This window comes from Lontra canadensis, unplaced genomic scaffold (assembly GCF_010015895.1).
Source record: "Lontra canadensis isolate GAN:19392208 unplaced genomic scaffold, GSC_riverotter_1.0 scaffold125, whole genome shotgun sequence".
Lineage (NCBI taxonomy): Eukaryota > Metazoa > Chordata > Mammalia > Carnivora > Mustelidae > Lontra > Lontra canadensis.
Genome location: NW_022631119.1, coordinates 2,809,406 through 2,825,180, shown reverse-complemented (window position 1 = coordinate 2,825,180; position 15,775 = coordinate 2,809,406). Strand labels below are relative to the sequence as shown.

The following is a 15,775-nucleotide window of genomic DNA, read 5'->3' as shown; positions in this document are numbered from 1 at the left end:
CTTGTATGCTGTATTTCAGTGTGGCTGTTTGTTATGGTGTGTGTTTTAGGGCAGGAGCTCCGTTTCTTTCAGACCCCAGCTATTGGTTTTTGTTTTTTTTTTAAGATTTTATTTATTTGACAGAGTTCAGAAGTAGGCAGAGAGGCAGGCAGAGAGAGAGGCGGAAGCAGGCTCCCCGCTGAGCAGAGAGCCCGATGCGGGGTTCGATCCCAGGACCCAGAGATCATGACCTGAGCCAAAGGCAGAGGCTTTAACCCACTGAGCCACCCAGGAGTGCCTTTTTTTTTTAAAGATTTTATTTATTTATTTGACACAGAGAGAGAGATCACAAGCAGGCAGAGAGGCAGTCAGAGAGAGGGGTCTGGGGAAGCAGGCTCCCCGCTGAGCAGAGCGCCCAATGGGGGCTTGATCCCAGGACCCTGAGATCATGACCTGAGTGAAGGCAGAGGCTTAACCCACTGAGCCACTCAGGCACCTCTGAAACTCTCACTCTGCTCATGTATCCTCTCCTAATCTTACTGAGCATCTTTATGACCATTACTTTTATCTTTTAGTGAGATAAATAGGTTATTTCTGTTACATTGAGTTCTTTTAATCAGGTTTTACCTTCTTTATTTTGAATCATATTCTTTTGTTTTCTTCATTTTTCTTTTACCTTATTAGTTTCTTTGCGTTAGATAAAACAGTTACCTCTCCCAGTTTTAAAGGAGAGGCCTCACTGAAGAGATGAAACTTACTGTTGAATCCTGCTTCAGCTCTCGGATCTTCCAAACCTTTTTGATTATTCATGTAGCGTTTTTGTTATTGTTCACTGTGGCTCCCAGTAGTTGTGTGTGCTGAGACCCTTACTTCCAGTGTGTGATTTTCTTGTCAATCTGATGTATAGGAATGGCTCAGCTGGTTTCTGGATTTCTTCCAGAGGTTATTGTTTCAGGAGCCTCCTATTTTGCCATCACAGACTAGAGCCCCCAGAACTCTTTTGACTGCTTTCTTTCTGTGTCTTCACATGGTCTATATTATATATATACTATATATATTATTTGCATTCTCAGAGCAGAGTGGGGTTTGGTGTCTCTTACTACTTTTTTATGGACATTACCCTTTTGAATTATTTAACTTTAATTACCCCTTTAAGGCTTGGTCTCCAAATAGTTATTTTGGTGTTAGGGCTTCAACATGTGAATTTTGGCAAAACAACTTAGTCCATAAAATTGTGAAAAGATATCCTCACTGATAAGGATAAAATGTTAATTAAACTTAAAATTTTTACCTAGCAAAAGTTTAGTATCAACTGGATTTGTCAAGGTGAGGGAAAATATTTTCATACATTACTGGTGTTCATGTTAATTGGTATATGCTTTCTGAAGGGCAGTTCAGTAATATGCGTCAACATTAAAATGAACCCTTAGGGGCACCTGGGTGGCTCAGTGGGTTAAAGCCTCTGTCTTTAGTTCAGGTCATGATCCCAGGGTCCTGCGATCGAGCCCTGCATCGGGCTCTCTGCTCGGCGGGGAGCCTGCTTCCCCCCCTTCTCTACCGGCCTCTCTGCCTACTTGTGATCTCTGTCAAATAAATAAAAAGAAAAGAAAAAAATGAACGCTTAATGAAAGTTTTTGAAATACAATTTACATAATATAGTTCACCCATTATAAATGTATAACAATCATTTTTTAAAAAATAACAGTGGGGGCGCCTGGGTGGCTCAGTGGGTTAAGGCTCTTCCTTCGCCTCAGGTCATGATCCCAGGGTCCTGGGATTGAGCCCCCATGGGGCTCTCTGCTCGGCGGGAGGCCTGCTTCCCCCTCGATCTCTGCCTGCCTCTCTGCCTACTTGTGATCTCCCTGTCAAATAAATAAAATCTTTAAAAAAATTAAAAATAACGATGGAGCTTTATTTTCTTTTAAAGATTTTATTTATTGAGAGAGACAGAACATGTGGGAGAGGAAGATCAGAGGGAGAAACAGACTGCCCCCCCCGCCCCCCCCATCGGGGAGCCTGATGCAGGGCTTGATCCTGGGACTCCAGGATCATGACCTGAGCGAAAGGCAGATGATTAACTGACTGAGACACACAAGTACACCATTTCAGTCATTTTTAGTAAATTTATTAGTTGTGTAACCATTACCATAATTGGATTTTAAAACGTTTTTATTATCCTAAAAAGATCCATGTGCTGTTTACAGTCAGTCCTTGCTCACACTCTCACAGAGGCAGTACCTGAAGTGCATTGTATATGTGTAGATTTCCCTTTTCTAGAAATTTGATGTATATGAGAATGTAATGTATATTCTTCTTTTGTTTGGTTTCTTCAACTTAGCATAATGTTTTTGAGGTAAATCTGTGTTGTATCACTAATCAGTAGTTCCTTTTTATTCCTGAATTGTATTCCATTATATAGTTTTACCCCATGTTGTTTATCCATTCTCCACTTAATAAGTATTTGGGCTGTTTTCATTGTTGGGCTGTTTATGATTTTTTTTTTAAAGATTTTATATATTTATTTGACAGAGATCACAAGTAGGCAGAGAGGCAGGCAGACAGGGTGGGGAAAACAGGCTCCCCGCTGAGCAGGGCATCTGATGCTGGGCTCAATCCCAGGACTCTGGGATCATGACCTGAGCTGAAGACAGAGGCTTTAACCCACTGAGCCACCCAGGCACCCCAGCTTTTGCTAATTTTTATAACTGAGTTATTTGCCTTCCTAATATTGAGTACTAAGTTATGAGAGTCTTTTATGTTTGTTAGAAGTCCTTTATCAGATTTATAATTTGTAAATATTTTCTCCCAATGTAATTATTTTGGAATGTCTTTTCATTTTCTGTTCTTTTTTTTAAAAATATATTTATTTATTTATTTGACAGAGATCACAAGTAGGCAGACAGGTAGGCAGAGAGAGAAAGAGAAGGAAGTAGGCTCCCTGCTGAGCAGAGAGCCCCAGGACCCCAGAGATCATGACCAGAGCAAAAGACAGAGGCTTAACCCACTGAGCCACCCAGGCGCCCCTGTGTTTTCATTTTCTTAAAAATGTCTTTTGCATAGCAAGGTTTTTGAGTTATAATGAAGTACAGTTTAGGAATTTTTTTCATTTAATGTTTGTTTTTGATGTCAAACTAAGAAATTTTTGCTCAATCCCAAGTCACAAAGATTTTGTCCTGTGTTTCCTTAGAAGATTTCTATTGTTTTGGCTATTATACTTTTGTAGTGATCCATTTTATTTAAGTTTTATTACATATCATATTAGGCATGGATCTTAGTTCTTTTTCTTTTTGTATGTGGATGTGTAAATGTAGGAGTACAAGTTTTTAAAAAGACTAGACTTTCCCCATTAAGTTACATTGGCACATTTGTCAAGAATCAGTTTACCAGGGCGCCTGGGTGGCTCAGTGGTTTAATCCTCTGCCTTCCTCTCAGGTCGTGATCTCAGGGTCCTGGGATGGAGCCCCACATCGGGCTCTCTGCTCAGCAGGGAGCCTGCCTCCCCCTCTATCTCTGCCCGATGCTCTGCCTACTTGTGACCTCTCTCTCTGTCAAATAAATAAAATCTTAAAAAGAAAAAAAGAATCAGTTTACCATAAATACAAGGGTTTCTTTTTGAACTTTCTATTTCATTGAGATATATGGCAGTCCTTATGCCAATACCAGACTATCTGAATTACCGTAGTTTATAAATTTTGAAATCTTGTAGTGTAGGTTCTCTATTATCTTTCAGAAGTGTTTGGCTATTATAGGTTCTTTATATTTCCCCATAAAATTTAGGATTCTTTTGTCATTTTTTACAAGAAAGCCTGCTGGGATTTTACTGGAATTTTTGTTGGATCCGTATATCAATTTGGGTCGAAATGCCTTCTTAACAATATTAAGTCTACTATCCCTCCACTTATTTGGATCCTTATTTTCTCTCAGCATCCTTTTTTGGCTTTTCTTGTACAGTCTTATACTATTTTTTAAAAAAAATTTATTTATTTGAGAGAGAGTGTAAGAGTGGGGGCAAGGGTCAGAAGGAGAAGTAGACTCCCCACTGAGCAGGGAGCCTGATGTGGTGCTCTAATCCCAGGACCCTGAGATCATGACCTGAAGGCAGATGCTCAACCTACTGAGCCACCCAGATCCCCAGGTCTATGTTGTTAAATTTATTTCTAGGTGTATTGTTTTTCATTCTGTTGTAAATCAGTGTTTGATTAGTGTTTTCATTTTCATAGTCTGCATATAGTATATAGAAATAGCATTGACTTTTGTGTATTAGCTTTGTATCAGTGACCTTCCCAAACCTGCTTATCAATTTTATAATATTTAGCCTTATAATATTTTGTAAGTCGCTTTGTATTTTCTGCATCCAATTGTCAGACTTTTTCTTAAAAGATCAAATAGTGATGATCTCAAGACTGTGGCCATGTGGTATCCTTTGCAAGTACAGTTGACCCTTGAACAAAATGGTTTAACCTTCATGGGTACACTTATATTCCTCCCCCCCAATAAATACTGTACAGTACTGTAAATGTATTTTCTCTTATGATTTTCTCAATAACATTTTTTCTCTAGCTTACTTTATTGTAAGAATACAGTACATTTTATATATAAAACATACCAAACATGTTAATCAATTGCATCTTATCAGTAAGTCTTCCAGTCAACAGTAGGTTATTAGTATTCGTTTGGAGAGAGTCCATAGTTACACACAGCTTTTCAACTGTGCAAGAGTCAGCACAGTTGTTCGACTCTGACATGAAAGCATTATTCAGCAATACTACATAAATGAATGGGCAGGGGTGTGAATCAGTACTTTATTTACAAATTTACGTACTCTTTGTATTTTGTAGGCAAACCGCAGGCTGTAGTTCTCTAATCCCTGTTTTATATACGTAGTTATGTCATTTACAAATAAACACCATTTGTGTGTGTGTTTCAGTTTATAATCCTTTCATATCTTGTTGTCTTTTAACATTGGATAGAAAATATTGTAGAAGATAAATGAATAGTGTAGAATCAGAAATCTTTGTCTTACTCCTTATCTTAGGGATAAAGAATTCAACATTTCACTGTTAAGAATAATGTTAACTGTAGAATCTTTTGTAAACACTCTTTATCACGATAAGGAAGTTCTCTTCTAATCTCCCATTGTTGAATATTTTTAAAAAATCTCAAATGTTTGTTAAGTGCTTTTTTATCATTTATGATAAAACATCATCATGAGATTTTTGTCCTTTGTTCTTTTAATAAGGAATATTATATTAATTGGCCTTTAGCTATAAACCAGTCTTGCATTCTTGGGATAAATCCCTTTGGTCATGTTTTATAATCTTTTTTGTTAGTTGCTAAATATGGTTTGCAGTTTTTTTTAAGTAAACTCTATCCCAACCTGGGGCTTGCACCAATGACACCAAGATCAAGTCACATGCTTCACTGACTGAGCCAGCGGGTGCCCCTGATTTGCTTTTTTTTTTTCTTTTTCTTTAGTGACCTCTGTGCCCAACATGGGGCTAGAACTCACTCATGACCCTGAGATAAAAAGTTGCATGCTCTATTGACTGAGCCAGCCAGGGTCTCCTGGTTTGCACCATTTGTTTGTTTGTTTGTTTGTTTGTTTGTTTAAAGATTTGTACCTCTATGTTCCTGGGTATTTTGGTCTCTAACTTTTATGGTGACTTTGTCTAGTTTTAATACTGGGGCAATACTGGCTTCATTGAATGAATTGAGAAATATTCCCCCCTTTATTTTCTGAAGGAGATTGTGAAGAATTGGTATTATTAAAACAAACAAACATCTCACCAAAGAAGCCATGTAGCCCTAGGCTTTTCTTTTGGGGAATTTTTTAGACTCTGTTTCTAAGACTATGCCCATTTTCATCATGGCTTCACAATGAAATTAAAATTTTTTCTTTTATCCATCTGGATTTTGAATAACATTTAGAACTTTTCTTTTCATTCAGCAGCACACCAGTCAGTTCTCAAACATTTCCATTGCTGCTCCTCTATCCACTCACCACTCTCTCCAGTGACTCTTTTGTCTCTCCCCACCAAGCAATGTAAGTCTTCTGAGTACATCTTCGGAAAAATCAAGGAAACATGATCCGCCCCCCCCCACCAAGGAATACAATTTTCCAGAATCTGACTCTAAAGAATTAGAGATCTATGTTTTCCCTGATGAAGAATTCAAAATACATGCAAGGAGGAAACTGCAAGAAAATACAGATAGAGTGCAATGAAATTAATAAAATGATATGCAAACAAAAGACACTTACTTCAGAGAGTTAGAAATAAGAATCAAAGAGAAATACTGGAACTTAAGAATACAATTAAGTAATAAAAAGTGAAATACAGAGATCAGCAGTAGACTTGACCAACCAAAGGAGATAAACTGTAAACTCGAAGACATGCCATTTCAAACCATTTAGTTAAAGAAGAACAAATAAAGAAATTAAAATGGTTAAGAAAGCCTATATGAATTAAGGGAGACCATGAAGAAAAGCAATTTATATATCTAGTGGACTCCTGGAAGGAGAAGAGATGGAGAAAGGGACAGAAAGCTTATTTAGAGAAATAATGACTGAGAACTCCCCAAATCTGAGGAACAATTTGGACAGTCAAGTTTAGGAAGCTCATAGGTCCCTAGATTTAACCCAAAGAGATCTTCTCCAAGATGCATTATAGTAAAAAGGTCTAATAACAAAGACAAAGAAAATTTTAAAGCAGGAAGACAAAAAAAAGAAAAAACCCTCATCTACAAGGAAACATACATGAGGCTATCAGTGGATTTAACCTTGTAGGCCAGGAAAGAGTGGGTGTATATATTCTAGTGCTGAAAGAAATAAGCTGCCAATAAGAATATGTTCTCTAGCCAAGCTTTGCTTCAGAAATGGAAGAGAGAGACTTTCCCAGATGAACAGCTGAGGGAGTTCATTACCACTTCACCCGCCTTACAAGCAATGCTAGAAGGAGTTACTCAAGCTTAAATAAAATGGCACTAATAATATGAAAAACGAAAATGTAAAACACATTAGTATATGTACATATACACTCAAATTCCATTACTTGAATATTGTAATATGGTGCTGTTATAACCATTTGTTTTTAGTACAACTGTTAAAGGACAAAAGTATTAAAAAATAACCATGGCTACAATCATTTGTTAATGGATGCACATTAAAAAATGGTAAATGGTGACCTGAAAAATGAAATGTGTGTGCTCACTTTTGCAACACTTATACTTAAAAATTGGCATGATTCAGAGAAGATTATAATGGCCCCTGCACAAAGGATGACACGAAAAATGAAATGTGTGCATGGGGATAAAAGAGTAGAGTTTGGGGGTGCCTGGGTGGCTCAGTGGGTTAAGCCTCTGCCTTCAGCTCAGGTCATGATCCCAGGGTCCTGGGATCAAGCCCCATATCGGGCTCTCTGCTCAGCGGGGGGCCTGCTTCTCTCTTGGGGCACCTGGGTGGCTCAGTGGGTTAAAGCCTCTGCCTTCGGCTCAGGTCATGATCCTGGGGTCCTGGGATCGAGCCCCGCATCGGGCTCTCTGCTTAGCAGGGAGCCTGCTTTCTCCTCTCTCTCTGCCTGCCTCTCTGCCTACTTGTGATCTTTCTGTCAAATAAATAAATAAAAAATCTTTAAAAAAAAAAAGTAGAGTTTGTATGCATTCTAAATTGATTTATCAGTGTAAAAGATACTATTATATCTGTAAGTTGGTTTATGTAAACCTCGTGGTAACCAAACAGCAAAACCAATAGTAGATACAGAAAAGATAAAGTGAAGGGAGTCAAAGCATAGCACCACAGAAAATTGTCAATTCACAAAGGAACACTGCCAAAAAGGAAGAAAGGAACAAGGGTACTACAAACAGCCAGAAAACAATAAAATGGCAATAATAAGACCTTATCTAATCAATAATTACTTTAAATATAAGTGGATTAAATTCTCAAATTGAAGGCATAGTGTTGCTGAAAGATTGTAAGAATAAGACCTAATTATATGCTGCTTATGAGAGACTCATCTCAGTATTAAGGACATATATAGGATAAAAGTGCAGTCAAATGCTCTACAACTGAGCTATACCCCCTATATAGGATAAAAGTGAAGGAATGGAAGATGTTCCATGCAAGTGAAAACCAAAATATAGGGTAACTGTACTTATATTAGAAAAAATACACTTTAAGTGGAAAGCTTTAACAAGAGAAGGTCAGTTCATCAATTGACATCAACTGAAGGTCAGTTCATCAAGGCATAATAATTGTAAATATACATGCAACATTGGAGCTTCTCAGTGTATTAAAAGAATAGCAGATATGACTGGAGAAATAGATGGATATACAATAATAGTAATGGACTTCATTACCTCTTTTTCAACATGGATAGATCATCCAGATAGAAAATCAGCAAGGAAACACTGAACTTGAACTATCCTTTAGAAGAAGTGGACCCCCTTCTTTCAGTTTCCCCTATAATTAGTATCTTGTATAGGTGTATGATACTTTTGTTATAATTAATGAAGCAATGTTGATACATTATTAATTGAGGCTCATAATTTACATTTGGAATCACTCTTAGTGTTGTATAGTTGTATGCGTTTATAAAATGCATAATGTCATGTGTCAGACAGCATCATGTTACTCCATTAGAAGATCACACAGAATAGTTTTACTGCCCTAAATATCCCCTGTGCTCCAACTGTTCATCTCTCCCTCCTATTCCAGGGCCTCCATTGATAATTTCGTTGTCTTTACAGTTCTGTTTTTACACAGTGTCATGTAGTTGGAACCATACAGTATGAATCCTCTTCAGAGTGGCTTTATAAAAAATTGTCCCAGGATTTGTTTTAATCAGCTGTGGTAAGACACAGCCACAGAGATGACCGTCAGGAAGGGAGTTGTTTTCATACTTACAGGAGGTACAGTGTGCAACATAGGCTTACATGGGGAAGCACCAGCCTCTGTTTTGAGGTAGAACAAGGGAAAAAAAAGGACGAGACTTCACTGATTTCTGCAGAAAGGAATGGGTGGGATGGGGTAAGCGGGCTTAGGATTGATTAGTTTGAACAATCTCAGAAGGCTTTATGGCAAAGCGTTGTCCCTAGTTGCTAGTGTATGTGATTAGGGCAAGGGAATAGTGGCCCTGAGTATGAGCCTAGTAAAGGAGGTTCAAGTTTGTGCTCTGGTTGGTTGGTTTGCATGTGAAAGGCATACTCCCAGGTAAATTTTTATCTGGTGAATTTTTAAATTTTTTATCTGTAAGGAATTGGTTGCCCTAGGAGACACAGGTAGCCACAGAGACACACACTCTCCAGAGTCCGTAAATCTCCTGGTATGAAAGAATCAGAAATACAGAAAATAAAAAGGCACTTATTCATTCACTACACAGTATGCATTTAAGCTTCCTCTATGTGTATTTGTGACTTAGTAGTTTACTTTCTTTCTTTCTTTCTTTATTTTTTTTTTTAAAGATTTTATTTATTTATTTGACAGAGAGAGATCACAAGTAGACAGAGAGGCAGGCAGAGAGAGAGAGAGAGAGAGAGGGAAGCAGGCTCCCTGCCGAGCAGAGAGCCCGATACGGGACTCGATCCCAGGACCCTGAGATCATGACCCGAGCCGAAGGCAGCGGCTTAACCCACTGAGCCACCCAGGCGCCCCACTTTCTTTTTTTAAATCACTGCACAAAAATCCACTGTATAGATGTATCACAGTTTGTCTTCATCTTTTGAAGACCTTTTAAGGACCTCTTGGTTGCTTCCAGTTAGAGAAAATTAAGAATACTGTGAACATCCAAGTGTGGATTTTTGTGGACATAAGTTTTCTGCTTATTTGGGTAAGTATATGGGAGAAAGATTGCTAGTTCATATGGTAAGAGTAAGTTTAGTTTTGTGAAAAACTGCCAAATTCTCTTCCAAGGTGGTTGGAAGAGTGGTGGTTCCACTTTTCATTCCTACCAGCAATGAATAAGTGTTGTTTTGCTAGACATCTTTGTCAGCATTTTGGACTTTTGCCATTTAGATAGGGGTATAGTGGTAGTTCATTATTTTAATTTGCAATTTCCTAATTGCGCTAAGATGGTGAGCATCTTTGCTTAAGCTTATTTGCTATCTGTATATACTTCTAAAATATTTTATTTATTTATTTGATGGAGAAATAGAGAGCACAAGTAGGCAGAGTGGCAGGCAGAGAGAGAGGGAGAAGCAGGCTGTCTTCTGAGCAGGGAGCCCCATGCGGGGCTCCATCCTAGGACCTTGGGATCAGGACCTGAGCGGAATGCAGCCACTTCAAGGTCTGAGCCACGCAGGCACCCTGTGCTATCTGTAAATCTTCCAAGAGCACTCTGTTCAGATCTTTTCTTTTTTTTCCATTTGGATTGTTTGCTTTCTGTTAGGTTCTAAAGAGTTCTTTGTATATTTTAGATTCAAGTCATTTATCATATATATATTTTCCAAATAATTTTCTCCTACCCTGTGGCGGGTTAAGCCTCTACCTTCGGCTCAGGTCGTGATCCCACGGTCCCGGGATCGAGCCCCACATCGGGCTCTCTGCTCGGCGGGGAGCCTGCTTCCTCCTGTTTCTCTGCCTGCCTCTTGCCTGCCTGTGATCTCTCTCTCTCTGTCAAATAAATAAATAAAATCTTTAAAATGTTTTTTGCACAGCAGAAATTTTTAATGACAACTGACTTAAGAGGTTTTATTTTTCATGGATTATGCTTTTGGTTTCTTAAGAAATCATTCCCGAGCTACCTAGTTACCTAGATTTTCCTCTGTTTTCTCTTCTAGAGGTCCTTTAGTTTTGCACTATACATTTAGGTTTGTAATGAATTTTGAGTTTTTTTAAGAAATTTGAAGGCTGTCCCAAGATTCATGTTCTTAATGTGGATATCCAGTTTTCCATCTGCTTTTGTTGAATGACACGTTTCCTCATTGAATTGTATTTGTTCCTTCGTAAAAGATCAGTTGGCTCTATTTGTACGGATTTATTTCCGAGCACTCTGTTCTGTTTCATTGATTTTCTGTTCTTTTGACCGTACATAGTCTTGATTACTTTATCCTTGTAGTAAATCATGAAATCAGTGTTAGTGCTCCAACTTCTTTATCTTCAGTATAGTGTGGACTTATTTTGGGTCATTTGCCTTTCCATATGAACTTCAGAATCAGTCAACATCTACATAATAACATGCTGAGATTTGGACGATATAGTAATGATTCTGTAGCTCAAGTTGGAATAACTGTCATCTTAACAATATTGAGTGTTCCTACCTATGAATATGGAATATTGCTTCATTTATTTAGTTCTTTGATTTCTTTCATCAGTTTTTTAGTTCTGTTATACATATTTTTAAAGATTTATTCTGTCCTTTTTAATGTGCTAAATGGTTATATGTTTTTAATTTTAATTTTATATACTCATTGCTTGTATGTAGAAAAGAACTTGACATTTGTATGTTAACCTTGTAGCCTGCAACCTTGGCTATAATCACTTATTAATTCCAGGAGTTCTTTGTGTTGATTCTTTTGGAGTTTTGCATTGTCAACCATGCTGTCTGCAAACAAAGATGGTTTTATTTCTTCCTTTTAAATCTGTCTTCCTTTTAGTTATTTTTCTTGACTTGTTCCATTAGCTAGGACTTCCAGCACAATATTGAAAATAGTGGTGAGAACGGATAGGTTTTGGTAGATATTCTTATCAAGACGAGTAAGTTCCTTCTATTCCTAGTTTGCTGTGAGATTTTTAATCATAAATGTGTACTGACTCTTTTTAAAAGAATACTTTTTCCACATCTGTTGACATGATAATACGACTTTTCTTCCTTTAGCCTGTTGATGTGTAATGGATCACATTACTTGATTTCGCAGTGTTGAGATAGCTTTGCATGTGTAGGATAAATCTCAGTTGATTATGTTGTATAATTCTATGCATTGTTACATTTGATATTGTTTTGTTGAAGATGTTTGCTTTTATGTTCACGAGAGATATTACTATGTAATTTTCTTTCTTATAATGTCTTTAGGTAATTTTGGTAGTAAGGTATTGTTAGCCTCATAAAATGACTTACGAACTCTTTCTTGTTCTATTTTCTGGAAGATACTATAGAGTATTGTAATTACTTCCTATTTAAATGGTGGGTAGAATTCACCAGATGAAATCATCTGCGCCTGATGCTTTCTGTTTTAGGTTTTAAGGGATTCAGTTTAACAGGTACAGTCATAGGTTATCTTTCTTTTTGTGTGTGTTTTACTAATTTTGACTTTTTAAGACTTTGTTTAATCTAAGTTATCTAATTTGCTTTCATACAGTTGTTCATAGCAATTTTTAAAAAAGATTTTATTTATTTATTTGACAGAGATCACAAGTAGGCAGAGAGGCAGGCAGAGAGAGAGGGGGAAGCAGGCTCCCTGCCGAGCAGAGAACCCGACATGGGGCTCGATCCCAGGACCCTAGGATCATGACCTGACCCGAAGGCAGAGGCTTTAACCCACTGAGCCACCCAGGTACCCCTTCATAGCATTTTCTTATAATACTTCTAATTTCTGTGATGTCAGTAGTCAGGTACTTTTTCATTATGGATTTTAGTAATTTTAACCTTTTCCTTTTTTATTTTCATGATTTCAGATAAACATTTCTAATTTTGTTGGTCTTTTAAAGAAACATCGTTTCATTTTATGTATGTTCTCTATTTTTTTCCCTATTCTCTCACTTATTTTTCACCTATTATTTATTTCTTTAATTCCTTTTGTTTCAAGTTTTTCTCCTGAGTTTCTTAAGGTGCAAAGTAAGGTTATTCTTTTGAGATCTTTTAAAAATATTGGCAGTTACAGGTATAAATATACCTTTATGCAATGCTTTATATGCATCTCTTATGTTCACTTTCATTCATCTGAAAGTATTCTAATTTTCCTCATGATTTTTTCTTTGACATTTTAGTTAGTTAAGAGTGAGTTGTAGGGTCACCTAAGTGGCTCAGTCAGTTAAGCATCTGACTCTTGGTTTTGCCCCAGGTCATGATCTCAGGGTTGTGGGATCAAGCCCTGCTCTCACTCTGCACTCAGTGGGGAATTTGCTTGGGAGTCTCACTCTCCCTCTATACCTCCCCCAGTACCTGCTCTCTAAAAAATTTTTCTAAATATTTTATTCATTTATTTGACACAGAGAGATCACAAGTAGGCAGAGCAGCAGGCAGAGAGAAAGCGGGAAGCAGGCTCCCCGCTAAGCAGAGAGCCTGATGTGGGGCTTGATCCTGGGACCCATAAATGTCTAACATGATCTGAGCTGAAGGCAGAGGCCTAACCCTCTGAGCCACCCAGGTGCCCCAAAAATAAATAAATCTTTTTAAAAAGTAAGTTGTATACGTTCCACATAGTTGTGATATTTTTTTCACATTTTTGTTATTGACTTCTAATTCATTATTAGAATATACTTTGTGTGGTTTTAATTTCTGTAAACTTATTGAGACATGGCCTAAGACATGTTCTAAGATGTATTCTATCCTGGAGAATGTGTTGTATACTTGAGAAGAATGTGTATTTTGCTATTATAGATTAGCGTTTTTATTGAGGTCTTTGATCTGGGCAGTTTATAGTCTTGTTCATGTCTTCTGCTTTTTGTTGAACATCTTCCTAGTTCTTCTAGCCATTACTGAAAGTGGCTTGAATGTTCTTAGTACTGTTAAATTGTCAGTTGTTACTTCATGTATTTTGTAACTATGTTTTTAGGTGCATTCTTAGTCACTGAAGCAGTTTTATGATAGTAGCTTTAAAATACTTGTAAGATAATTCTAACATCTTTGTACATCTTGTTAGTGTTTTTTGGTGGTCTTTTATTTTTTTTAAGATTTTTATTTACTTATTTGACAGAGATCACAAGTAGGCAGAGAGGCAGGAGGAAGCAGGCTCCCCGCTGAGCAGAGAGCAGGATGTGGGGCTCGATCCCAGGACCCTAAGATCATGACCTGAGCCGAAGGCAGAGGGTTAACCCACTGAGCCACCCAGGCGCCCCTAGTGGTCTTTTCTCATTTAAGTTGAATATTCCTCATTCTTGCTAGGATGAGTAAGTTTTTATTGTACTCTGGTAATTTGGTGTTGACATTCTGGTTTCTACGTAGATGAGCTGGAATTTAGTCATGGCTCTATTCACACACACAGTTTGTGGAGGCCACCACTCGGTGGAAGGGGAAAAGGCCTTTGTTCCTGCTGTGTTAATAGTCATAGTTTCTGATTATACACTGCCTCTTTAGATGCCTGTCAACTAGTAGAAGGTGGAACACCAGCTAGTAAGTGCCAGGTCACAATGATAGTCAAGGCCCTAATCACACTCACACCTTCCCAGTGCACCTGTCCACCAGGAGAAGATGAGGTGGGTTTTATTTCTGGGCTATGATGTCAGTGTTCCACTCACATCTTTGTAGGGCCCACATTATTGATGTGCCAGGATTGGCAGTCGGGTTTCTGCTCATACAGCAACTCAATGTACCCATTGTTGGGGAGAAGGGACATTGTGTCTTTATTCCTGGGCTGGGATGATAGCGCTGACAGATAACTTACTGGCAAGGGAGTGGTGCTCCTGGTTGGTGTGCAGAACGGTGTGGGAGACAGGGAGCATTTCTCTTTGTACCATTCAGGTAACACAGAGTTGGCATCGTCAAAAGGGCTTTTTGTTCTGGAGGCCACAACCTTTTCAACCCTTGTCTGAGGAAAACAGTCATATCATGGATGTTTTTTGTTTTCTTGTTACTAGGGCGTGATTTGTTTTTTTGGTAATTATTTACATCTGGTGACCTTACCAATTTGCAGGGTTCTCTGGTAATCAGGTCTGAAGCCAAAAAACAAAAACAAAACCCAACTCTCCTCCAAGGAAGTTACCACTGGGCTGGGTTGTTCCTTGAGTCCCAAAGTCCATAAACAGTTTGCCCCCAGTTCTGTTTCAGATTCTTCTTAGGTTTGTTTCATGTACTTATCCTCATGGACTTTGTCTAATAAGTAGGGAGGAATGGGGCAAAATATGTTGACTCCATCTTCAGAATGTTTTGCTATCTTTACTCTTTTGCACATAGGATTTTTGGGGTTTTTTTCCTCCTGATGTTAAGATTCTTCTGTTATGGGGGCACCTGGGTGACTCAGTCATTGTGTCTGCCTTTGGCTCAAGTCATGATCCTGGGTTCCTGGGATCAAGCCTCACAGGGAGCCTGCTTCTCCCTCTCTTACTCCCCCATCTTGTCTGTCAAATATACAGAAAATCTTTAAAAAAAAAAAAAAAGATTGTTATTACTGATTTTAATCCGTTTGGTTGTGATTCCTTTACTGTGATTTGCTTGGATGAGTTGAACTTCCTGGGTGTGCGGGTTTATAGTTTTCACCAAATTTGGAAAATTTCTTTAAATTTCTTTTTTGGTCCTGCTCATTCTATTTGCTCTCTTCCAGAGACCCCGATTACAATAAAGAGGTTGATTGCAATTATTCCATAGTTTTGTTACCCAATTTAAAGTCTGATTTTCTGTTTCAACTTGTAGTTTTTGATGCTGTGTTCTCAAGCTTACTGTTTTTTCGTAGTGTCTACTCTATCTCGTTGACTGTATTTTTCAATCTTAAATATTTTTTAACCTCTAGAATTTTGTTTAGGTCTTTTTAATATTGTCCACTTCTTAACATAATCTCTTCTTCCTTGTTGGGCATATGAAATAGATGGTTGTAGTGACAGTATCTATTGCCAAATATAAAATCTAGCAAATCAATTATAAAATCATTTTGTCATTTCTGGATGTTTCTATTGATTTTTCTTATTGTACTCATGTATTCCTGCAATTTTACA

At 37.8% G+C, this 15,775-nt stretch overlaps 1 protein-coding gene and 1 non-coding gene across 2 annotated transcripts in view; one reads left to right on the top strand and one right to left on the bottom strand.

Annotated features, from left to right (window-relative positions):
- The window catches only part of ZNF529 (zinc finger protein 529), a 97,327-nt gene that overhangs the window by 31,162 nt on the left and 50,390 nt on the right, over positions 1 to 15,775 (bottom strand). The gene's annotated exons all lie outside the window — the stretch shown is intronic.
- On the top strand, positions 7,180 to 7,288 carry LOC116857794. The gene has a single exon (XR_004380802.1). It is a non-coding gene; the product is annotated as a U6 spliceosomal RNA (small nuclear RNA).